At 43.3% G+C, this 26,734-nt stretch overlaps 1 protein-coding gene across 10 annotated transcripts in view; it reads left to right on the forward strand.

Annotated features, from left to right (window-relative positions):
* Positions 1–26,734, forward strand: part of BRD4 (bromodomain containing 4) — a 107,435-nt gene that overhangs the window by 20,497 nt on the left and 60,204 nt on the right. For 8 of the 10 annotated variants that reach the window (XM_087883610.1, XM_087883611.1, XM_034407602.3 and 5 more), the window contains one exon: positions 6,175–6,260. The exons of the other annotated variants lie outside the window; for them this stretch is intronic. The gene's annotated coding sequence lies outside the window, so the exon portion shown is untranslated. The remainder of the gene's footprint in view (positions 1–6,174; positions 6,261–26,734) is intronic. 10 annotated transcript variants of the gene reach the window in all.

Here is a 26,734-nt window from a genome sequence, read left to right on the forward strand (position 1 = left end):
TCGCCAGGATCTTGGTGTATTCTTCCCAGATCGGGTAGTGCTTAGACTCAACCCAGTGTTTCTGCCCAAAATCAATTCTAGAGAGAGAGGCTGGGGGCAGGCTGTAGCCTTTCTCGCCATCTAAGAGACAGGCTGTTCGCACAGCCTGCCCCCGCCCTCTCCAAAGTTCCCCACGGCAGAGGCAGCGTTGCTTACCCGCTGAAAGCCCAGCCCTGGCTGCTATTTCTGCCTCTTCTCCAACCACTTGGAGCCCTGCGTAATAGCGCTGGAGCTTGCTTGAGGTAGCCGCCATTTAAGCTTCCCCCGACCCCTCTTCCTCCGTCTTCTCCTTGAGTAGGAGCCTCGCGGCATGACCGAGGCTGAGGAGGGGTGGGATAGTAGCTGCACGGATCCCCTGGTGCCACCCGTGTCCCGTGCCTTGCAATAATGAAGCGCTTTGCCAAGGAAAGCAGAGTCTGTCGGTCGGGCAGTAGGCGAGATCTGGCATCGCAGACATGGGAGACTGACAGCCTCCTATTTAGACTTTAGACTTCCCCCGCCATTTAGACTTCCCCCGCCCCCTCTTCCTCCGTCTTCTCCTCCTTGAGTTGGAACCTCGCGGCGTGGACGAGGCTGAGGAGGGGTGGGATAGTAGCTGCACGGATCCCCCGGCGCCGCGCATGTTGCCTGCGCTGCAATGATGAAGCGCTTTGCCAAGGAAAGATGAGTCTCAGGCTTCTCCTGGAGCAGCAAGGAGAAGGAAAACTGCCAGCGGGAAGGCAAGCGGCCCCAGGAGGACCGGAGGAGAGCGAGCTTCTCACTCATGGAGATCTACCGGTTGGGAAGTGGGCACAGTAAGAGGTGCGCTGACCAGGAAGCGGTCATGCTCCCTGGCCAGAGAGGGTTGCACAAACCTGTTTACTGCTGCAGTATGTTCTAATTTGCTGCATAATTTTCAGTGCGCTTTTTTAAACAATGGGCATTGTTTTAATAGCTCATATTGACAGTTCAAAAGAAATACCATTTCTGATTTATGTAATTTTTCCAAAGTAAAGTGAATATGTTGATCTAGTAGTAAAATGATACTTTGCATTGTATATAATATTTATATAAACGAAGTTTCATATCCAGCTATCTGTGGACTAGGGCTTTTTGATACCAATTCCATCTTGTGAATTATATCAACACTCCCTTTTCCTCTGCCCAAGGCTGTGCTTGATACCAAGCCTGAAACCCATGTGGCTAGATAAAATACATCCACTCTCTATTTCAATTACATACACCTGGTTTGCCCTGTCATCCATAATCAAATCATGGATGAGGAAACTTTTATTACAGACAGAGCTGACGTAAAAGAAGAATGGTTAAAACATTCATAGTTGGAAATTGTATGCTGTTGTGGTTTTGTTCAGCTGAATAGGCTATTTTAATCATATATAATAATATAACAATAGCAGAGGTGGTATTCAGCCGGTTCGCACCGGTTTGCGCGAACCGTTGGCAGAATTTGGCCAATGTCGCCAAACTGGTAGTGACGGCTGGCTCGCTATGTCCCCGAACCAGTCCCCCGGGTGCTGCTTGCTCGCCCCGCCTGCCATGTTCGTCGCCGCCATGTTCTTCATGCACGCGCATCCCATTCCCTTGCAACTCCAATGTGATGCGTGTGCACGAAGAATTCCAGTACTTTTTGGCAGCCTACGGCTGGGGGCCGCCAAAAACTCCGGTCAGCTTGCCTTCTGGACTCTGGACCAGCCACTGCGGAAGGTTAGCAGCCCAAACAAAGAGGCAGTGGTTGGGGAGGAAGCGTGGCTAGGGCTGGGGCTGCTAAAGGAGAGGAAACGGGGTGACTGGCGAAAGGAGGGCAGGGGTAGATAGGTGGAAATTCCAAAAAAATTCCTGCCTTTTCCTGTGAGCGTGGCTAGGTCATGTGACTGAGTGGGCATGGATAGGAGTTACATCAAGTTGGCCACGCCCACTCAGTCACATGCCCCCCACCTAGCCACGCCCACCAAACCGGTAGCAAAAATTTTTGAAACCCACCACTGAATATGCACTCGTTCTCTATCCTAATACCCTAGTGCCTGCTCATCACTTATCAGTAAGCAAGGTTCAGCAGACACTCAGGTCTTACTCAAGTGCCAGTAAAGAAAAATTTAATTAATCAAGCCTGATATCACCAGACCAACCCTGGCAGCACTGAAGCTCCAAGATGGCTTCTGCCAGTCCAGCTTCAGGGTTGACACCTGATATGTTTCAAATAAGTATCTTTTTCAAAGATGTTCTGTAGACTGATTGGAACCTATTTTTTTTGAGACAATTGGTAATTACGTGTGACCCTATCTCTTATATAATTTATTCAGCCTGAAGAATGTTATTGTATGAGTCTGATTCTATCATTGTCTTCTTTATCTTTTTCTTGCATCTTGCTAAGTTCCCTAATAGCCTTATGTGATGTGAATGTTGATGTGTTTCTCTCCCCCCCTTTATTATCCTGTTTCATAAATAAAGCATGAAGCGTATTGTCACAGGGAGGGGACCTAAAGAGGTACTTTATCAAATCAAAAAAGGACCCAGTGATTTTTTTCTGATTAGTCATTGCTAGAGTATTGTATTATGATCCAGCAAGTCTGGGTATACTGTGTATACATGTACAATGACAATAAAGTTATTTATTTATTTATTTTATTTTATTTATCTTTTTAATAACTAAAACCATAACTAACTGAATCTCTTAGGGTTGCTGTATCTCTGATTATTGATGGAGAAATGAAAGCTTGTAGACAGTTCCAATTATATGTAAAAGAGAACTAGTATTCTATTTATTTCTATTTTGGTTCCATCTAACTCTAGGGCTGACTCTGGATGGTTCACAATTTAAAAAATATGGGATATGGTGATTCTGCCATGGAAACTCTGAAGTACAGTTTTCCCTGGTTTTAGAGATTCCACAAAATGCTTTCATTTACCGGTAGTTTTTTCCCATTTAACAAAGCAGAGATACCTTGGGATTCTCAATTGTCCTTTTAACACTAAGAATTGATACCAAGATGATGAAACACACAGCAATAATATTAGTATGGAAAACAAGTTGCATAGCATTCAGTCTTTAACAGTATGATAGAAGATCCCTATGCAATAAAAACATGGTTTTGCAACAAGCCCAATTTCTCATCCTGCTGTTCGTAAGTTTATTAAAACTTAATAAATTATATAATGTTGATAGTAACATCAGACATTTGATGCCAAGTTTTGCTTAAAGTCTGCAACAACAAACAATGTTTTATTGTGTCTCATGCACCAAGATATCGTTATCGATATAATTATTTTAAAATATTTACAGGATCTATTTTGTTTTTAAATGTTTTATTATATATGTGATAAATGGAACAAATGTTGTTGGGTTGTAATACATTTTTCCTAATTTCCGTATAATTTTTGTTAGGCAGTAATTATTAGGAGTTTTTTGTTCTGATAGTCACAGTCTTTCATTATAAGGAGATAGACTAGAAAAAAAATCACTTGCGGTTTTAAAAGTTTAATGTTGGTACTGTAGTTAATTTTTACAGCCTATTTTATAATTTCTGGGATTGATAATTGATAATGGAAAGCATGAAATATTTTCATAGTATTTAAATTTTTATTTTTAAACTAGATCCATGGACTCTCTCAATCTTACAAAGCAGATTTGAGAAGCATTCGTGGTTTCACATAAGTACATCTTTTTATTGAGTACTGAATGTGACCTAAGAATTCTTAATATAATTCTTAAATATTTGTTTGAAAGAATCTGGAAAAGTTTTTTTCTGAGATTAGTACGTAGTACAGTAAGCCCATGTAGCAGAAGTGGACCAGTTGAAGCCTCCAGATGATCTTCAAAGGCAGCCTCATGTGGAGAGCTGCCAGATGACTAGGGCATGAGTTTTTAGTTGACTCATTTTACTTCTTTTATTCATAGCCCTGTTTCAGCATTATCTGAAACTGTAGGCAACAGCTAACAATAATTACAGTGCCTTATTTTATGTCAGGCTTACTGGTTTATTCTTTCTCCAAATACTTTTACACTTTACAAATGGAAGGATAAAAACTACCAAAAAAATAAGAGAAAAAGAAAGAAAAAGAAAACAAGTGTCAAAAGGGAGGGAGAAGAAAGTAACTTTCCCCTTCATCCCAGGAAGTGAAAATAATTTTAATAGCTTATTACCATCTCTTAATAGAATAGATACTATCTTCTCCCCATAATTCATCACTTAGTTAAAAAACAAAAAACAAAATCCTTTTCACTTGTTCTTTATTATCAAAAGTCCAGTAAAGGAACCAAATATAACTAATTTTATATTTTAACTTGATTGAATAAGCCAACTCCCTAATTCTTCCCTAAATTTTAAGTCTTAATTTTTTAATCCCTTCAAATATAGTCCCAGAACTTGTTTTGTATTTGTCTTTTAACCCATGGAATAAACTTTAAAAACCCTTTTAAAGTTTATTCCATAACTTTAAAAACTTCTGAGTTAAATTTGTCATTTTAAAAAATCACTTATCATAAAGTACTTTAAGATTTTAACAGACCAGTACTGGACCCACCAGTACTGTGGATCCAGTAAGAACAAATTACCCAAATCACTTTTCTGGCCTAATAATTGTTCATCTCCTTTAAACAGTGAATCGTCCATCAGTTTTACACTTCCATATTCTGCTTGTCTAATTTAAATCTACATTTAAATTAATTTCAAATTTATCCATTGTAGTTTGTTCTTCAGCAACTTCATTGCCACATGACCCATCATACCAAATAATTTTAAAGACCAAAATTCCAAAACATCCAGTAAAGATTTTTGCTCTATTGTTGATGAAATGAATTTATTATCCTGTAGCCCCCTTAGAAAGTAGTTCTTTCTCTAAGCATTAAGCCACTGGGAGAGTCCTGACCTGTCTGATTATTTCCTAAGCAACATCTCTTCCCAGTGTTCCCCAAGGTCATCCACATAGGCCATTACAGAAATTGGTCCAAAGACGGCCTTTTGAAGCAGTACACCATCACATCTTTCAAGGCAGGAAGTACCATTCTTCCCTCCTGGGCCTAGTCATGGATCACTCTTTACCTCCTTCTAGGATCCAAGGGCGGGTCTCGATCTTGTAAACAGGTGGCTGAGGTGATAGCACAGAAAATCTTGTCCACTTCCTCTGGAGTCACTCAGCCTTCTCTGCCCATTCATAGTCCAAGTTGAAGTCTGAGTAACTTTATTCATCAGATAATCCTCATAGTGGCCCATTAGATGTTTTGAGGGGGCCCTGTTCAGTCAGGATAGAGTTACTTTAAACAGAGCTGTTGAATGGCTATCAGAAGATGGAATAAAGGCAGGAAAAATAATTGACATTTTGCTACCCTTTTCACCATGAAATAATTCATGATACTGGCTTTTAGCTGTATCTGGTCAGATATTCACTTCACAAAGGAACACCATGGCTTTTCTAATTCTTCATATCCTGGAGCTGCTTGGTAAACCAAGGTGCATCTTAGGACCAGCATACAAGGAGAGGCTGTTTAGAAGCAATATGATCCAAGGCACCAGGTGCCTGCCGTTACAGGTAGTAACGAGGCTTGATCTGAACTTCGTACCATCTTCTCGGGGAAATCCCTAAAGTCTCCCTGAAATCCCATTAAGACCATCAGTCACCTGGGGCTTGTCAATTGAATGGGCCCTGTTTCCCGTATGGAAGGGATGATAACAGTGAATCCAAAGACATGCAGGGAGTCATCAGTCCAGCAGTGGATTGATGTTAATATCCTCCACTGCTAGATCAAATCTCAGTGTCTAGTATATAAATGCAATAAATAAATAAACAAGCTTAAAAGGCAAATGTCATGAAAATGTCTATCTACAGCTATAGTCAGATTAGTTGAATTAACTGCTAAGGTTGTATTTCAATGCTTGGGAGTTTAACAACTTATTAATATCTGCTTGTAAGCTTTAAGAAGTGTTTGTTGAGAATAGATAAATCTTTGGTCTAAATAAATTATTAGATATTTATCATAAACCTTCATCTTTAAAAAAATCAGGCATGTATTTCACAAAGCTGGAATTAGGACTGAAAAATCAAGTTTAGATTCATTATCCAAATTTAAATATTAGGAATAGAATATTTTTCTTCTTCACACCTTTATTTTGATACTGATCTAATTCATTGTTCTTACAGAGTTGTACTTCATTATTCTATGCCAGAAATGGATATTAGAGCGTAATTACTAGAGGGAAGTAATCGGCGATAAGCTCTACTTCAAGGTAATATTTCTTTTGTTTTTTGCATTGGAAGGTTTGGCTTGCTAATTGTGTGTATCTTGGGGTTTTTTGTGTTGATCAACTATATTCAGTCTTTTATCAGAGAAAGCATATTTGAAAGTAAGTTTTAGTTGCACAAGAGTTTCCTGTTCCAAATATCTTTCACTGTCTTTTTTTTTATATATAGTTTTATGGTTCTAATCTATTAACTGCCCAGAGTCACTTAGATAATGAGAAGGGTGGTATAAACATTTGATAAATAATGTGATGGTTAGGGTTAATCAAAAAGAAACTATTTACCAAATAATAGTTTGGCTTCCTTCCAAGGGTAAACTTTATTTCCAGTGTTGCTGAACCATAGCTCCCAGTGTCTTTGCTTTGTGAAAGATGCTGAGAGATAAGTGAGCTTCTGTTTAGCCTTTCTCAACCTTTAACCCTGGACAACCTTTAAAGTAATTTCCAGGGAATCCCTTCAGAAAACAGTAAAAAAATACAAACAAAATATAATTTTCTTCCAGCCCAAACATTCCATATTTTACATTAGTTCTTTGATTTTGGAGTAATGGCGGTAGAAGCATAGGATGAGCACATTTGCAGTCAACATTCTGCGTTGTAGGTGCATGTTTTGTTTGAAGTTATGTTTCTTCGGGGCTGGAGCAGTATGGTAAATCAAAGATGGGAAACATGGGCCCTTCCAGATGTTGATGTTTTTGAGCTTTATAAGTTCCGATTACTATGATTTGTGATAAAGAATGAAGGAAGAATGGTTTGAAATCACATGCTACCCATCCCCTTTGTAAATAGATGGTGCTTGAGTTTGTAGCAAATATATTTTCAATTTTTTTAAAAAAAATCATGTTAGGGTACTTGGTAGGCACTAAGAGAGATAGCTGGTGGCCAGAGGAGACATGTTGTCTGTCTATTCCTGTTTTAGATGGTTAAAACAATTAAGTTCAGGTTCCAACTTATATAAGTTAGACTTTACAGAATTGTTTTTTGTTCATGTGATACGATATAGTTTCTGAAAAAACCATTGCATGACCCAGGGATTTTTGGCCCCAAAGGCAGGGAAGCCAAAAGGACTGAGATAAGGCGATGGGGGAGGGGGGGGTGCAGATAAATATGTAGTTATAAATATATGAGTTGTTTGTCAATTTTGATCATGTAACCATGGGGGCACTGCAGTAGTCATAACTTTAAGGATTGGTCATTCTACCATTCATTCAGTGCCATCATAAGTTTGAATGGTTGCTGAATGATTTAAACGAGGACTACTTACTACTTACTTAGATGACCATTCAAATCATCTTCTGGACTCTACATTGACTACTTGTAATGTTTAAATCAGGCATGTCCAACTCATGGCCAATGGGTGGCATGCGGCCCTGGATAGCTAGTAATTTGGCTCCACAAGATCATTAAAAATATTTTAAAATAAAGGAAGTTATTTATATGCAATTAATTATACTGTATAGGTAGTCCTCAAGTTACAAATGTAATGGAGCCTGCCCATTTCATTTGTAACTCGAGGTTCTCTAGTGCACTGCTTGGAGAATCCAAGCATAGCTTGACTTCTGTCTATCTGCCCAGAGACTGTTTCTTGGCCACTCCTCCTCTGCTCAACTGAGCCCCAGTTTTTTGACTCAGTCTAGCCTAGAGAGACATGAAAAATTTTACTCTTGACAACTCAGATCTGAGCTAGAAGCATTCTCAGCTTGGATTTGCCTACCAATTTGGATTCAGGACACAATCCTTACAAGGAGCAGGTTCAGCAGGGCTTCTTTTATCGCTCCGCGGCTTTAGGCTGCCATAGCGGCTCCACAGCTGCCAGCAAGTGCACTGGTTTCCCCTGGTCCATCCAGCAAAACTGCCACCGCCTCAGGACCATCGACAAGGCAGCAGTCTGGAGTTTAATCCCGGGGTTCGGGGATCCTCTGGCTATTGCAGGCACCTGTCTCCTCCGACCTACTTGCCACCAGTGTGTGCACTGGTTCCCCAGTCCGCTGGCACAACCACCACTACCCGTACAGCTGACTTGGCCTCAAGGGCAGCTCCGGAGTCACTGTCCCGGTCTGGGGAACAGGGAATTTCCTGCATGGCGCTTGGAGAGCCAGCTTTCCCGCTCTCGTGCCATTTTGAGTTCCTGCAGCTGCGGCAAGGATCCTGGCACGGCGGCGTTGCTGCTTTTTGCACCTTGAGATTCCCCAGCTGCTGTGGGTGTGCTGGCCCTCTGACCTGTCAGGTGTGACTGCCACCTCCCTTGTGCCTACCGAGGTGACCACGTTGGACCAGTCTGTATCAGCCAAGCTGCCTTACAAGATGGCGGAGCGATCCATCCCTTAGGGTAACAGTGAGGCAGATCGTCCTCCCAGGCTCCAACTGACTGAGGAGCCTAGTTCCAGGGGCACCAAATCAACTGCCAAGGATGCTGCTGAAAAGAGCAGAACCAAGACCCTCTGTCCAAAAAGGCTTCTTCAGCCTCGGACAAGGATGCTAAAAGGCGCTGGAGAAGCAATTCTCCAACGCTTTAAAACAGGCAGAGTCTGACAGGGCCTCAACTGGCTCATTAATTGGGATGTTTTTTTCCCACCCTTTATTGCCTGAATTATCTCCTCAGATCACTGAGGCTAGGCAGCAAGACTGGTCACCAGATGGCACTGGTGAGCTGCAGCCATCCCAAACAGCCTGCTATATGAGGAGGAATTTATTCCCTTTTTGCGCATAGCAACTGTAGGCTTGGAATCAGCCTCTACTACTAGAGGCTCAGCCCCTGAAGCTACCTTCACCCCTACAGCAGCGGGACTGCAATGGAGGGGCCACTCACCCCATGCCATCCAACCTGCATACTTAGGTTCCTGTAAATCTGCCATCGCTGCTGGGACCTCCCTCACTGCACACATCCCTGCGCAGCGAAGATTCACTCATGGGGGATAAGGATTAGGGGGACCAGAAATTTTCAGATGATATGGGGCTGATACCTGACCGACCTGCTTTCACAGGTCTTTTTCGTCCCTCATTATTCAAATCGCTACTTTACAAGGCCAAAGCAACAAACAATATGGGAGCAGCAGAAATTCCTGCAGAACCCCCCCCCCTCCCCCAGGGTCCACCGGACCCACATGAAGGGCTGTTTTCCGAACCAACTGCAGAACAAGAGGTCATCCCCTCCCCAAAGCTGTTTGTTGATGTAATTCAGCAACAAAGGCACCAACCTGGCTCCCTTGCAGTGACTACCAGGCCAATCCCCCCGTTGGTGGTTGACTGCATCTTTTTGCGAGCCAATGGGAAAGGACCATAATGGATGCTTGGGTCCTACGAACAGTGAGGATAAGCCTCATACTGGAATTCCTCTCCACTCCTCTGAATCACTTCATATATTGCCCAGTTCCCCAAAACACCATAAAGAGAACCCTTATGGAGGCCGAGGTCCTACACTTGTTGGACATCCACACCATTGAGCCGGTCCCCAGGGATCAGGAGGGACTGGGGTTTTATTCGATCCTTTTCCTAGTACCAAAGAGTTTGGAGGGCTGGAGAGGAATTCTAGAGCCAAGAAACTCAACACTCACGTTGTGTACAAACGTTTCAGAATGCAGTCCCTACAATCCATCTTGGGCTGTATCCGGGAGGGCGATCTGTTAACATCTGTAGACTTGAAGGAGGCTTACCTCCATGTGCCCATCTGCCCTTCCCACCGAAGATTCCTGCTATTTGGCCTGTGATTGGCCCCCAAAACCATTACAAAGCTGTTGGCAGCAGTGGCGGCGAACATCAGAGCACTCCCAGTACGGGTACAGTGCTACCTAGATGACATTTTAATACAATTGTCCTCTCCGTCTCAAGCGAAAGAGAATCTCCAAACCGTGATCCGGACTCTTCAGAGACATGGGTTTTCAGTGAATATGGAAAAGAGTCATCTGGTTCCCACCACTTGCCTCCTACATCTCAGTGCGGTGATAAACTCCAGGTCATGCAAGGTCTATCTTTCCCAGGACCACCAGGACAGTATAAGATCCGTAGTGGACCAGATCCGTCACTATAGACAGTGCCCCTGGCTCTCCTGTCGCAGCTCCTGAGAAAGATGATTTCTTGCATCGCAATTGTGCCTTGGGCACATCTGCATGCCAGGACTCTCCAATGGTTCCTTCTCCCACTCCAAAGAGCCAGCAGCAGCAGCTCCAATGCCAGGATGTGGGTCCCACCGAAGGTCCTTTGCTCCCTTCACTGGTGGACTTCATGAGCCATAAAAAAGGGATGCATATTCAAGGAGTTCCAGCACATAACTATAACATCAGATGCCAGCCTATTTGGCTGTGGCGCCCACCTCCAGTTGCAGGTGGTCCAGGGGCGGTGGTCTCCGGCGGATGTAAAAAAAAATATAAACTGGCTGGAGCTCCGGGCTCTCCACCGCTTCCAGAAAGCCGTTGCAGACCTCAATGTCTTGATTTTAACAGACAAGGTGGCCACCAAGGCTCTCGTCGATTGCGAATGGGGCACCTGTTCCAGATCCCACATGAGCGAGGCAAAGAAATTTGGGCTCTGGGTGGAGAGGCACATGCTCTCCATCAGCAGAGCACATATCAGGATCGACAAATGTGCAGGCGGATTGACTGAGCAGGACGACAATAGACCATTCTGAGTGGCGCCTGCCTCCAGACCTTTTCAAAAGAACTGACCGAAAGGTTCAGTCATCCGATCGTGGATTTGTTTGCCCATCTGCCCAGTTGCCGAGGTTTTTTTTTCCAGGTTTGCAACATCGGTGACAGAAGGCGTCAATGTACTCCACAGTCCTTAGCATCAGAGCCTACTCTACGCCTTCCCTCCTCTTCCACCCATCCCAAGGGTAATCAGGAAGGTGTTAGCAGGTGTCACACCTCATTGGCCCAGACGCCTCTGGTATGCAGATCTGGTCAGACTTTAAGTATCCCGACCCTAGGGGATTCCCCAGGACAGGATTTCTCTCAGCCAGGGGGACTTGCTCCATCTGGAGCCTCATTGGCTCCAGTTGACCTCTGGCACTTGAGAGAAACCTCCTGAGGAAGGACAAATTCTCCACGAAGGTGATACAGGCTACTCAGGCTTCCAGACGGTCTTCAACAAATTGAATTTATAATGCAACCTGGACAGCGTTCTGTCAATGGTGCTCCAAGGGACACATCGATCCCACATCAGCATCGGTCCCAGAGATCCTGGACTTTTTACAAGAGGGGCTGGACAGAGGGTTGTCTCCTAACACCCTCCGTAGGCAGGTGGCGGCATTGTCCACAGTACTCACATGTGAGAATCGGCAATCCTTCATGCATCATCTGAGGGTCCGCAGCTTTCTCAAAGGGGCCACTAACCTGAAGCCGCCTGTGGTACATAGATACCCCACCTGGGACCTTACTTTAGTACTACAGGCCCTCATGTCCACACTGAGCTGTTGGGGACCACCAGTCTCCAGTTCTTGATCCTTAGGTCATCTTCCTTGTGGCCATCACTTCAGCCTAGAAGATTTCTGAATTAGCGGCCCTATCGGTGCGAGAGGATCTTTGCATCTTCCATTCAGACAGGGTTGTTCTGCAGTTGGACCCCTCCTTTCTGCCTAAGGTGAACTCCTGGTTCTATAGAGAACATTCTGCTTGATTTCTGCCTATGACCTAATCTCCCCTGGAGGAAAGATGGCAAACCTTGGATGTCAGGAGGGCTGTCCACAGATACATCAAAAGAATAGCATCCTTTAGGAAAACAATCCCTGTTCGTCTCATTCCAGCCTTCATCCATGGGCAGGAAGGTGAGTCCCTGCATTGTAGGCCGATGGTTGGATCATTGGAAAGGCCTATGAGCTTAAGGCCAGACTTTTACCAGGGCTGATAACAGCCCACTCAACCAAGAGTGCAGCCACAATGCATGCATCCTTTGAAAATGCAAGCATCCTTTGAAAATATTTGCAGGGCAGCGACTTGGTCCTCCCCATCGCCCTTTATCCGCCTCTACAAGCTGGACGTTTTTGTCTCAGCTGAGGTTCCTTCAGTTGGAGAGTGCTCCAGAGAGTTCATCCCACCTTGGGGACCCAGGACCAGTCCGTTTACCACCCCTTTAAGACTTTAAGCTTGGGTATGTCTCACGCTTGTATTCTACAAGCAGCGCACTGAAGAAGTGTTGTCTTACCTGATACGCCTCTTCTCAGTGTGCTGCGGGAGAATCCAAACCCACCCTCACGACCGTTCTGGTCCAGGATCCGAGGGTGGACACCATCATCACTGTACTACTTCTGTACTACTCCTTTATCGAAAAATTGGGGCTCAGCCAAGCAGAGGAGCCGTGGCCAAGAAACTCTTAACAACTCAGTCTCTGGGCCGATAGACAGAAGTCAACCCACTCTTGGATACTCCTGCAGCTCACTGAGAAGAGGCGTATCAGTTAAGACCGCCTCATTAGTGGAAGTGAATCCCGTACCTTGAACAGGATCACTCCCTCCTTTCGCCCATGCATTCTCTAATCAAATGTGAGGCTCGTTAAGTGCGCATGAGGTATTTTAGGGTGGGGGGTCCAGTGATGGAACAGGCCAACTGCCTAACACCACCCAAGGCTTCCCTGACCTACTGAAATATGTCATGCTCCTCACAATTGCTTCCCCCACCCACCCAACTTGCCGCACCGGATCACTGATCTTGTGAAGATCTAGCAAACAGTCTCCTTTCCAGCCTCACAGCCATGTGCGCCTCTCTGACACTCCATTTGGGCTTCTGCGGGCATCCCCTTGCCCATTGCAGGCCAAAATGGAGCTTTCGGGGAGGGCCACGTAGGACCGAACGGAGCGTTGAAGGGGTGGATCCGCCCTCGGAAGCTCTATTTTTTTTTTTATTGAAAAAGTTTTCAAATACAAATTTTCCCCCATTTTTCTCCCCCCCTCCTCCCTAACCCCCCCTCACCTCCCTTCCCCCCCGTGACTTCTTCACAACAAAAACCTAATTCATAACAGATTATATAATATTTTACCATCCCCTTACTCCCTCCTCTAAATACTGACCCTTACATGCTAATAATATTATTAATATTATTACTTCCCCCTTTTACCATACATTTCAAAATAACATTATATAATAACTTCTAATTTAGCATAATAATATTATTATAACTCCCAATCTAGCAACACTCTGCCTTTTTTTCTCCTCCCCCATACTTATATATATAACATTTCAAAGCAGTCTTCCCCATAAATCTTAATTTAACATTTATTCAACTCTATCCATTTCCTCCACTCCCCTAAATATATCACTTAAACATCCCTTTTCTTAAACTAAACAATCAGTAAACTAACCTATTTCCACCCACTTTCCTACAAAATTGCCATTCACAACAATTCTTAATATCTTTAATATACTGCCCGCCCTGCTAAAAAAAATATATTCTGTTATATAAAAAAAAAATCAATGACTTTAAATTTATAATCCATATAATATCTTCTTTGATGTCTTTCCACTGGATTGTTGAGTCCATCATCCATATTAGGGTAACATAGCATCCTGGTTGCAACAGTTTGTTCAAAATCCTCAGTCATCATCTGCCCCCATCAGTAATGAATATCCTCATATATATATAAAAAAGGAAAACAACCACCCGAGTGACGTTATAATTATATTCCATATAGTATCTGTAATTGTGGCTTTCATCAGGATTATTAATTCCCATCATCATAATGGGTAACAACCAGATCTTCTGCGTGCCCCAGCGTAGCTCTCTTGCCTTATAGCTCAAGATAAATATAATACATTTATCAATAAAAAAAAGAAAACCAAAGTAGATAATTCCAATCCAACAATTTAAGGCTCTTTTCACATCCCAAAGTTACGGCATTGCAGAGGTCTGTCGCTCTCCTCAGGATAATGTTAACCAATACTTCGCCTCAACTATCTTTTCATATATTCATTCATTTTTTAAAAATAACTGGCTTTACTGTTGCTTAATTTAGAAATTTTTATTTTTGTGAGACATTTCTTTTTTTCTTTTCTTTTTGTGGGTTTGATCTCCATCCTAGTTTCCTTTCTACAAGTTGTATATCAACTGATCGGTTTTCATTCTGCTTTATGACTTGATCTTGTTGGTTTTGCTTTTGTATCTCATATTTCTTTTTTATCAGTTGTGTATCAGCTAATTGGTTTCCATGCTTGTCTGTGACTTGATGAATCATCACATTAGGGTCCGATGCCACTTCTCTCATATTTGTAGATAATCCATCTGAGGTGTCTAAAGAATCCAAAGGCAATTTGTCCACAGCAACCTCTATAATTCGATGTTTTCCCTTTATTTCCAACTCCTTCTGCTTATCCTGTATTGTGCATAAAGATGTTAAATTCATTTTCAAAATTTTTTGATAAAATTCTTCCGCTTTTTCAACAGTATTTAGTTGGTATCTTTCTCCTTGATATCAATATTGAGATAATATTATGCCAACTGGAGCATCCCACCTGAATAGAATATTTCTTTTTTTAAGCTCAGACACTAGAAAACCAAATTTCTTTCTTTCCAATAACATCTTGGGCGGGAGCTCTTTGTAAATCCAAATCTTTCTTCCAAACAATTGCAAAGTAGAGTTGAAGGAATTTTGCACAATATTATTTCTTAATCTGTAAAATAAATCACCACATCTCTAGGCAATTGCCTTTGCTTTGCAGTCCAGGAATTTATTCTATAAACTCTATCGATCCTACAAAATACTTCCTCAGGTTGAACCTTTAAAATCCCAGCCAAAATTTCAGAAGATATTTTCCTTAAATCATCTCTGTTATTTTCCTGCAATCCTCTCAGTCTAATCGCATATTCAGTAAAATTATATTGCATCATTAAAACTTCTCTTTCAATCCGTTGTTGTATGTTTTCTGCATTACAAGTCTTTTGATCAGCCTCCATTTTAGTTTTTCTTCTGAGCTATTGTCTTGAGTATTTGTCAAATCATTTTCAATTTTTTGTATTCTATTGTCCAAATTGTCCTCAATTTCTTCCATTTTAGACTCTAATAAATTAGTATTTGCATCCAACTTGATCATAAATTCTGTAAAACCATTAGCCATTTTTATAATCTTTCGATCCAAAGTATCAAACTTTAATTGCACTAATTCTTTAATTTCCTGCTTAAATTTTTCAAAGTTCTGATTCACAATCTCATCCCTTCTTACAATCTCCTCCAAAAGAAATTCAATTATGTTAAAATCAGTTTTTTGAGACTGGAGATTTAGAACTTGTTCATGTAATTTATTAATGGGGGAATCCCCCCCCCACTGCTTGTTTGTCCGGCTTTGTAAGCTTTAATGCCATGTTTCCACACAGACAAACTTTTTTAGAAAAGAAAAGAAAGGCAAAGAAGAAAAAAAAAACTTCTTTCCAACCAAGATCACTATCAGATCTCCAGGAAAAAGAGAACACAAAAGTAGAGGTTTATCTTCAATTATAGCCAGAGGTATTTATTCCGCTACTTTGTATCTTAATAGGAAACGGAAGGACTCTCCCTTTCAGCCCCTTCTCAAGCCTCGGCAGTCGCCATTTTTAAAAATTCTTTTTTCCTTTTCCTTTTCCTTCTTCAGTAACTGTTATAAAATAAATGAGATACTTGAGATTCAGGGTCACAGGTCCAGCTCACATCCTTTTTAATTATTCTGTTAATTTTGTAGGCTTGTTCTTGTCGCCTAACTCTGCATAAGCAGAGTTCTCCCAAAGCCCGGAACGGCGGCGAGGGATATAGGGAGCTTCGTCTGCTTCATCCCCAAAAGTAAAAAAAAACTTTTGGGGCTACGCAGAGAGCTCTACCTGCCCCCGCCGGCTCTATCTCCATTTCCACATGGAAACGGAGTTTTTTCGAGCCGCCTTTCAGTTATAGAGGCGGCTCTTTACAGGCAATGGGGCTGGCGGTCCCGAGGGATCGTCTGGCGGCGGCGAGAAACAAACCGGAAGTCCCGGAAGCTCTATTTTGACATGCAACATGCTAGATGAATGTTGCAGAGCCTCTGTGGTTGTTCATAAAGGTGAACAACTGCCGTGTTGCTGCAAGATTCGTAGTTTCGGGACTTGTTCATAAACACTTGGGGGCGCTTAGCGCGTAACTTCAAACAGTCACTAAGGGAACACTCGTAACCTGTGGATTACCTATATATATTTATATGTAGCCCAAGACAATTCCTTTTCAACCATTGTGGCCTAGAGTCGGACACCCATAGTTTAAATAAATAGCATGAATTAACCAATAGGCATGTTTGAGATTTGGGAACATATTAAGGGCATATTCACTAAATGACTGGCCTAATGGATGTGGCCAGACTGCAATAGTGCAGTTACTTGCTACCATTATCTTTAGAATTCTAGAATGCTTGTCAGAATGTCAGCTTTCTTCTGTTTTATTTTTCCTATGCAGTGGATACACTTTTAAATGAAGTACCCATGCTCTTGTTTAGCAACTACAGTACCTCCATTAGCAACTATTTGCAAATACGATGGTAATCAAGTATTAATTTTGCAACCAACGTGTGCATTTACAACATGCATGTGACAATAATGCACATTAAAGTAATGCTGGCTTAGCTATACAAGACAACTTTTATCTGAATGATATTTGTACCCTTATTTGCTTGATGTCTTTTTTCCTGTACGGTGCCTTGAGACTCCAGGCATGGATCCCTCTTCTCTTGTAGCTCTATAGACTGAGTGTAAACTGAAGAAATACCCTCTGCTAACGCTTCCCAGTTTCAACTCAGTCTGTACCTCTGGATAGACGTGGCAGAGTGAGCTCTGCCAAAAGCAGCTTTTGATTCAGCAGTAAATTGGAAGTGCAAGGAAGAGAGAACAGAAAGAAGATACAGCGTGAAGAGCCCTAGGCTCAAGCCCGCTGTTGGTTTGGAAAGGATTGAAGGAAAGTGGAGGCCAGAAAAGGCTCTACTAACTGCGGCAGCCGTTTTGGGGGCCTGCGTGAAGATCCAGTGGCTCGAGCCCACTACCCCGCGATGAGGGAGGATTGGAAGGCATTGCTGGAAGGAAGGGTTGGCTAACGGCACCTTTTGACTCCTCGTGGCTGCCAGTGCCCTTGGGTGTGTTCTGGAAGCTTGGGCGGCCTTTTTTTCTAGTTGGCGTGAAACAGTGAAGAGGCCAGGTGCTATTTTGAAAGTGGAGTAGCATGGGGGTAGTAAGCAGACCACGCTACTCCAAAACGCCATTAGTGAGTGTTACCAGCTGGTAGCACTCAGGAGAACCCTATCTCTCAGCTGCCTGCCCAGGAAGGAGTGCAGTTCGGAGTTGTTGCCAGCCCCAGACCACGTAGAGATTTATCGGCTGCCTGTGATTGGGAGGTAGACCAGGACCTCCAGCATTGCCTATATACAGAACTGCTGAGGCTCTTCGCCTGCCTGCCCAGTTGGGAGGTAGCTGGTACCTACAGTTATTGCAACAGAGACAGACCTAAGGCTTTTGGCTTTCTGCTTGGTTGGGAGGTAGACCAGGACCTCCAAAATACAGCAGCCTTCGGGAACTTGCTGAGTGTGACAGTGATCTTGAATGGTGAGATAACCGAGGCCATTGGAGCCATTTTTCTTTTGAGGCTTTCCCTGACAGGAAGTTGTTTTTTTTTTTTTTAGAGAGAGAGAACTGACTAGTAGACCAGATATTATACAGTGTCTACAGTGCACACAGAGAGATGGCTGAAAGAGCTCAGGCGAGCAGAGCCAGCAATCGCAGCTCCAAGCATGGATCTTCTAGATCTAAGAGTGGGGCCAGGGGAGCAGCAGCCATGACAAGATCCAAGCCTGTCCCCAACAAGAAGTCTTCTAAGGCCCTGGAGAAGGCTGAGCAAAGGCTTCAAAGGACCTTGGAGAAGCAGGTAGAAAAAAAGCAGCAGAGAAAAGGAAGCACCTAAGCCGCCTTGTAGAAAAGGAGGCTGGCCCTGCTTTCAGACAGATATCGGAGTCTGATAATCTCAGCACTGCAGGAGACTTGATTATGCAGGAGGAGTCGGGTTCAGTCCCTATCCCAGATCCTGAGCCATCTACAAGTGGTATTTGGCCTCCACAGGGCCTTTCACCTTTACCACAGGAGAGGGGGGTGGCATCTACCCAAGTCTACCTTCACTTCTGTAGTGGCAGGGCTCTGCCCGCTGGGGGAAGGTGACATAGAAGTGCATCGTTTAGTCCAACAATGGATTTCTGAGGCAGTTAAGAGAGGGTTTGAAGCTGGCAGATAGCATTTTCTCCAAACAGCAACGATAGCATCGGAAATGCAGGTACAGGAGAGTCCACCTCAGTATCCAAGGGAGTTGCTGAGTTACCAGGCTTCCGGTTCTCTGGACTCTTCCTTGAGGAGTGAAGATTCAGTTTTGGAGGAAGAGGGCCTGATTGATCAGGAGTTATCAGAAGATGAGGGTATGGGGCCTGAACAACCTAGCTTCAAAGGGTTATTCAGGCCTCATTTGTTTAAGGCACTATGTCAGGTTCCGAGTCAGGATGTAGAAGAAAAACACAAGATGGAGTTTGTAGTAAAGGTTTATCTTCCTAGATTCGGCACGTTCCAACAATCACCTAGCGTTTCTGTGAAATATTGTCAGCTCTAACCCTAGTGTGCTCCCATCACCGTTTTTATCCTCTGTGCACCCCGCCCCTCTGCTCCACCCTCTAACTCCATCCCATAGTCCAGTGTTGATTGGTGTGTTCCGGCCGCTCCCCCATCCAGGCATGGATCGCAGTTAATCCAGGGCTGTCAGCCCCAAGAAACTCTCATTAACACTGGCTACGCGGTCAAATCAGTTTTTGCGCAGGCGCAGTTCCATCTGCCTCTCAGCTGAGGGGCGGCAACTCGTCCGACAGCGCTAGAGGACCCAGAACACCCCAGAAACGGTGGGGAAGCAGGCAGCGTTATGATTGTTTTTAATCCTGGGAAGCAAGGCATAATGATCGGCTAGTCCCCTTCCTCTCCGCAATGACAGCCCAGCGGCGATGACACGCTGCTTTTTAAGGCTTAGAGTTCAACCTTCCTGGGGACGGATTTGTCAAAGCCTGAGGCTTCACTGGAGCCTGTGGATCCCTCTGATCTCTTGTTTTCAGAGCCCATGACTGAAACGGAGGCCATTCCAGCACCAAGATTATTTATGGACGTAATTCAGAAGTAGTGGGTTTCTCCAGAGGCTTATTCCAATCCCACGTCCTTTGGCAAAAAATTCTACAATGTCAACCCGAATCTTACTGAGCTTCTACAGATTCCGGAGGTAGATGAACCGGTGATGGCGTTGGCATCCCCCTCAGCTGCTCTCTCTGATGCGGAGGACCTGCTTAAGCCAGATGAGAAGAAGGTAGAGCTTATGCTTCACAAGGCCCACCAAGTGGCTGCCTGGGCGGTCACAGCTGTCACGGCTGCTTCTTTTTTCACCAGAGCATTGTTGCTTTGGTTAAAGCAGATACAGGAAAGAATCCCACCTGCTGATCTGCGGACTCACTGGGATTTCAACAAGGTTGTCGCTGCAGCAGAATTCACGGTGGATGCCACGTTGAGTTCTGCGAAATTCGGAGCTAGGGCAATTGCTTCTTCTGTCACAGCAAGGTGTCTACTGTGGCTAAAGCACTGGCAGGCAGACACTAAGAGGAGGTGGAAGCTCTCCCTGCAGGCTCCAGCTCCAGCCATCACCATAGAGTGGGAAGCACACTCCCAGAGCAGCTGCTGCCCTGGCTGGGGTTTGGAAGTCACAGAGGCAGTTTGGGGGAGAGAAAGAAAGACTTTTGCTGCTTCTGCTGCTTTCCTTACATGCAGCCAAAAGCAGAAGCAGCAGAAGTCTTTCTTTCTCTCCCCCAAATTCTGCCTCTGCCGCAGCCAGGGCAGCGGCTGCTCTGGGAGTATGCTTCCCACTCTATGGTGATGGTGGCCTGAGGCATCCCCTTCCCCCCTGCTCCTCTCAGCTCAGGCAATCAGACTTTGCTTGTGGGAGGCCAGCAGGGTAGGTTGCAAGTTGCTCTGGTAAACAGGAGCCACACCATCCATTCTCGTTCGGAGCATTGCCAAGTGCAGAGAGTAGATTCAGAATAAAATATTTTGATAAATCAATTTTCATGCTAAATCTGTTGGAACAAATTGAATATTTTTCAAACCCTAAAACCATTAATGTTGGAAGTGTTTTGTATTTACTTGAGAGGAATACCAGGACTAGGAATCTTCAAGTGTTTTGCATCCTGGACTATGTTTAAGACTTTAAGATAGTGTTCCCCAATGTTTCCAGTTTTGCAGACTGTTGGGGGGGGGATTGTTCGATGTGAGCAGATGACAAGCACACATGCATGCAGCTCCATTTACACAAGTGGTTTGCACACATGCTTGGCGCTCACTCAAATGCAGCAAATGAGCTTGGCCACTACTCACACAAGTGAGATTGTCTGTGTGTGCACTTGCTGGCCATTTCTGTGGCCCAGTTGCAATTTCCTCATGGCACTAGTGGGCCGTGGCCCATAGGCTGGGGACCCCTGCTTTAAGAGCATGTTGTTGGCACTTAACATGATATGGATTATTGTACCAGAACAGCAAACTAATTAGGATATTTCCTTTTTCCATCTCTAGTCTCCAGGATACAGTCAACTCCAGATTATCTGTAATGTTTAAAATGCATTTGTTTTTCTGAACTGCACTAATTGTTGTTTTTGTAAAACACATCTATTTAAACCATGCCTTGTTTAACAAGTTACACAGTTGAGTAAATGCACAAAATGCATTAACCCCCAAAGTGTTTTAATTGAATGCCATTCATGATCCATGCATTCATTTATATCTTCACATGTGACTTCTTCACATGTTTAGCACTACAAAAATACATTATTTCTGGGAAGGTTCCCTCTCCCACACACATATTGGTACTTTAAGTCATGACATGATGCAATAGAAAACAACAAAGCCTTGGTTTTGCAGCACTGTTCATTTCTCTTCCACATCACCCACCTTCTAGCTTAAGAACATTTATATGTTACTTGAGTTGCTGAATTTCTGTTGCATGTGCTGGCAGTGCTCTTTTTTTTTACTAGAGCTGGCAGGAGGCATAGGAATGTTCATAGATAAATTATTCACTTGCATTTGTGAAATATATTTCACCCAACTATAATTACACAACTCTGCTGCTACTGCTGTGCTCAAACAAATCAAACCAGTTATGTTTTAATATGGTACTACAGTTTAGTTTTTGGTGATACGTTTGGTTTGGTTTGTTTACAATTGAAATTGTAAACCAGAGGATTTCCGGAAGATACGATTTTAATTTTTCCTCTTGAAAAAGGAGGGGAGTTTTGTTGGTTCACTTTTAATGTATATTAAACCTATGGTACAGTACAGTGGTAAGGTATTTTTCAACCAAAAATGCTGGAAAATTATGCCATCATTTTTGTGGTTGTGATTGGAGTGTTTTCCTATCCTCCATAGTTAAACAAATCTAGTCATTAACCTTTTCTTCCAAGTAAGCACATTTGACTGTACTTTATAAACTCAGTCCCCAGTTTTAGGAAGGGAGCCTTGTAATAAATAAGATCTGTTTGATATGATCTGTTACTAGAATCCATGTTAGTCTGCTTCCAGGTGTTCACAGATCTGTTGCTTGATTATGTTTTCCAGGATCTTCCCAGGGAATGATGTCAAGCTGATAGGTCTGTAGTTTCTTGGATCCATTTTATTTTCCTTTTTTTTTTTTTTAAGATAGGAACCACATCAGCTCTTTTCCAGTCCTCTTGTAAGTTCCCAGTGCTCCTGGATATTTGAAAGATATTGTTCAGTGGTTTCAGGATCACGTTTGCTACCTCTTTCAGAACTCTGGGATGTAATCCACCTGGTCTTGGTGATTTGAAGTTGTCTAGGATAGGCAAGTGTGGCGAAGGTTGTTGAGAGCGTGGTGGCACGACAACTTCCCCGGCACCTGGATGAAGATATCTATCTAGACCCGTACCAGTCGGGCTTCAGGCAGGGGTACAGAACAGAAACGGCATTGGTCGCGTTGGTGGATGATCTCTGGAGGGCTCGGGACAGGGGTTGCTCCTCTGTCCTAGTCCTATTAGATCTCTCAGCAGCTTTTGATACCATCGACCATGGTATCATGCTGCAGCGATTGAGGGGGTTAGGAATAGGGGGCACCGTTTTGCGGTGGTTCTCCTCCTTCCTCTCCGACCGCTCGCAGTTCGTGTTGGCAGGGGGACAGAGATCGACCTCGAGGCGTCTCGCATGGGGAGTGCCGCAAGGCTCGGTCCTCTCGCCCCTCCTGTTCAACATTTATGTGAAGCCGCTGGGTGAGATCATCCGTGGTTTTGGGGTGAAGTGCCATCTGTACGCTGATGATACTCAGCTGTACATCTCCACTCCAGACCACCCCAACAATGCCCTTGATGTGATGTCTCGCTGCCTGGAGGCTGTGCGGGTCTGGATGGGGAGGAACAGGCTCAGACTCAACCCCTCTAAGACCGAGCGGCTGTGGCTTCTGGCGCCCCGATATAGTCAGCAGGTGCCATCGCTGACTATTGGGGGTGAATCTTTGCCCCCCATGGAGAGGGCTCGCAATCTGGGTGTCCTCCTGGACGCGCAGCTGTCTTTAGAAGAGCATATGACAGCCGTGGCCAGGGGGGCCTTTTATCAGGTTTGCCTGATTCGCCAGTTGCAGCCCTTTCTGGATCGGGACGCCCTGCGCACGGTCACTCATGCCCTTGTTACTTCCCGGTTGGACTATTGTAATGCTCTCTACATGGGGCTCCCCTTGAAGAGCACTCGGAGGCTCCAACTGGTCCAGAATGCGGCCGCGCGGGTGGTTATGGGCACAACCCGTTGTGCCCACGTGACACCCGTCCTGTGCAAGCTGCACTGGCTCCCAGTGGTCTTCCGGGTGCGATTCAAGGTGTTGGTTACCACCTTTAAAGCGCTCCATGGCATAGGACCCGGGTACCTCTGAGACCGTCTTCTGCCACCAATAGCCTCCCACCGACCAGTTCGCTCCCACAGAGAGGGTCTCCTCTGGGTGCCATCGGCCAAGTTATGTCGGCTGGCGACACCCAGGGGGAGGGCCTTCTCTGTGGGAGCCCCAGCCATGTGGAACGAACTGCCCCCGGAAATTCGTAAGATCTCCGACCTCCAAGTGTTTCGCTGCGCACTGAAGACCCTGTTGTTCCGCCAGGCTGGCCTATCAACACAATAGTTTTAAATTGGGGTATTTAAATTTTTTTGGGTTTTAAATCTGAGCCAATTTATTTAATTATTTTAAATTTTATATTGCTGTTTTGTCTGTGTTTTTAAATAGGCTGTACACCGCCCTGAGTCCTTCGGGAGAAGGGCGGTATAGAAATAAAATAATAATAATAATAATAATAATAATAATAATAATAATAATTATTATTATTATTATTATTATTATTATTATTATTATTATTATTATTATTATTATTATTATTATTATACCATTTTCTTGCCTATTATAATTTATATTCCTAATCTGTTTTTTGTTAGATTGGTCTATTTTTTCTTTTTGCATAAAAACAGTTGCAAAGAATGAATTAAGCAGTTTTACTTTCTCCCTGCTATCGTCTCATCCTTCCATATTTTTTTCTTGACTTTTACATGTTGAAAGAAACTATTATTATTTTTTTACATTTGTTGCAAGTTTTATTGACCCTTAATTTTCCTGACTTCACCTTCACAAGTTCTGACTATTTGTTGGTATTCTGCCTTAGTTATGTGCCCCTCTCTCCATTTTTTGTACTTACCCTTTTTGTCTTTCCGTTTATAGAGTGTTGTTTTTGCAACCATGTTGGTTTTCTCTTGAATCTCTTTTTCCCCCCCGGGGTATCTCATTTTTTAGAGTTTCCCAAGCTTTTTAATTTATTTTCTCCTTTAAGATTTTCATCCATGGAATCCTTACCAATCCTAAATTCATTGAAATCGGCTCTCTTAAAGTCTAAACACTGATGTCAGCGTTGCAATGCTGGCATAGACAGAGAGAGCAGAGGACAGTGAAAGATAAACTCTGAAACTTTTGCCTGCAAAATCCCTTTGAAGCCTGGTTGTCGTGGAGATCAGTGGGGGGGCACATTCCTGAGAAATGACGGGGAAAAGAAGTCTGAAGAATGACTTGGAAGACAGCCAATGAGAAGCAGAGACTTGGGGGTCGGAAAGGGAGGGATTGGGAGGCAAAAGGTCAGTCTTGTCCGCGCGGAGTCATGATCCGGTGGCTGAGCTCAATTAAAGAAAGATTTCCTTAAAGATTGGCAGTTTGGAAATTCATTTAATCTTGAGATAGCACCGCAGTCTGACAACTAGTTTGATTTTGTTCTATTGCTTATATCTGCATTATATTGAATTCCAGTATGACATGATCCCTCTCCCCCAAAGTTCCTGCATCCTGTTCCAACTTCCTGTATCATTTCATCTCTGTTAGTAAGAATTAAGTCCAGTATAGCTGACCCGTTCCCTCTTTTACCTTGAGATGTTTTGGATGATTTAGTTTTAATTATTGGTAGTAACCAAGCAGTTGCTAGTTTTGAAAGTAGAATCTCAACAAGACAGTTAAGGCCCAACAAGACAGCAAAACATTTAAAATGGGCATCAGTAAGTTGTAGCTAGCAGATACAAAATTCTGAACTGTGAACTTGAATGTCCTTGGTAATATTTTCTATTCTTTTGGCACCCTCTCCTGGGTGTCTTCTGTACTGCAGTGCTTTGTAAGAATAGTATTTAATGAAGTTTCTTACAGTACAAAATATTGTTGAAGGGGTTTTTTTTTTGATGCAAGACTAAAGCATAGGAAAGAGAAAAATTCACTTTCCATTACTCCTATCAGATTTAAGTTCATGATTTTACCTTTTCAGAATTTTTCCTGCGGCTTTTAAAACATGATCAATTAGGACTCATAACAAAATAATGAATAAAATGTTTAATGAACAAAAATCAATAAATACTAGCCGTACCCGTAATGTATCCCTAAAAGCAATGTCCTGAAAAGTATGTTTGTATGATATGTTTAAAATGTATTAACATCTATTATTAAGTAGCATAAATTATTGAGAATAGAAAATAAAAATAAAATATTTTAATTCTATCAATATTAACTATAATTTAGAATGGCAATATTACAAGCATTGAATTGTTTAGTTTTCTCATTGAAAGTTGAGTATAACAAAAAAAAAAAAACCCACTATACCTCTTATCAAAATTTTCCAAAGGTGCTTTTTCAAGAGGCAACTGAACTTTCTGGTTTTTCTTTGAAAACATTTAGCTTCTCATCCAGGAAGCTTCTTCAGCTCTGATTAGATGGGGAACAGAATGATTTATACTCCTTGGAGACAGCTGGTCATTTGCATTCTTTTTAGAGAGTCATTGATGCCACCTGGAGGTTTATCTGTGTCCTCAGGGTCATCTGAGTGATGCAAATGGGTGTGGAACCTTCTTGGAACTGTTGAAAGGACTGTGTTTTAGACTGGAGATAGATGATGTTGTATCCTTCCCCCTTTATTGAGAGAGGGCTGTTCAATTTTGAAATAGATGGCCTCTTTGACCCCTCTTTCAAACCAGCGGCCCTCTCTGTCCAAAATGTGAACTTTGCTGTCTCCAAAAGAGTGGCCTTTGTTTTTTAAATGCAGATGGACTGCTGAATCTAGTCCTAATGAGTTTCTTTTCCTGTGTTGTGCCATGTGTTTATGAACAAAACGTCATACTGAATTGCAGATCACTATAGTTTTTGTTTTCTAAAAACGTCTTTTATATATATGTGGAATTTAGGATGAGCGGCGGGGTGGCCTATAGGTGAAGATGTCACCTCAGACTCAGGAGGCTGAGAGTTCAATCATAGGCAGTGACAGGCTGCAAACTCTGCGTAGGTGTCAAAAAGGGATCCGGACAGTAAACGCGCAGCTCTTTTCAGTCACCCCGACTCCACCGTGATAAAAGGGATTAGTGGTTCTCAACCTTCCTAATGCCGCGACCCTTTAATACAGTTCTTCATGTTGTGGTGACCCCCAACCAGGGGTGGGTTCTAAATTTTTTTACTACCGGTTCTGTGGGCATGGCTTATTTTGTGGACGTAGTTTGGAGGTCATGTGACTGTGTGGGCGTGGCTAGCTAGTCATGTGACCGGGTGGCCATGGCTATGTGTATAGGGACTACTCAGAGGGCTGAAAAAAGTCATTTCTGACAGGTCCTCGGACTTTTGACTGGTCCTCACACTTATGACCATCCTCACATTTATGCCTGTGCAGCATTCTTAACAACCATGTCACTCATTTCACAACTGCTTCTCTTCAACATGGTGATAAGATAGGGCAAAAAACGTAAAATGTGAGGACAGTCGTAAATTCGAGGACTGGTCAAAAGTGCAAGGACCAGTCAAAAATAACTTTTTCAGGCCTCTGAGTAGTCCCTGTGCACAAGGACTACCCAGAGGGCTGAAAAAAGTGATTTCTGACAGGTCCTCGCATTTTTGACCAGTCTTCGCAGTTATGTCTGGTCATCATTTATGCCCATTGTAG

This window comes from Pantherophis guttatus, chromosome 2, assembly GCF_059756535.1.
Source record: "Pantherophis guttatus breed Tessera chromosome 2, ASM5975653v1, whole genome shotgun sequence".
Lineage (NCBI taxonomy): Eukaryota > Metazoa > Chordata > Lepidosauria > Squamata > Colubridae > Pantherophis > Pantherophis guttatus.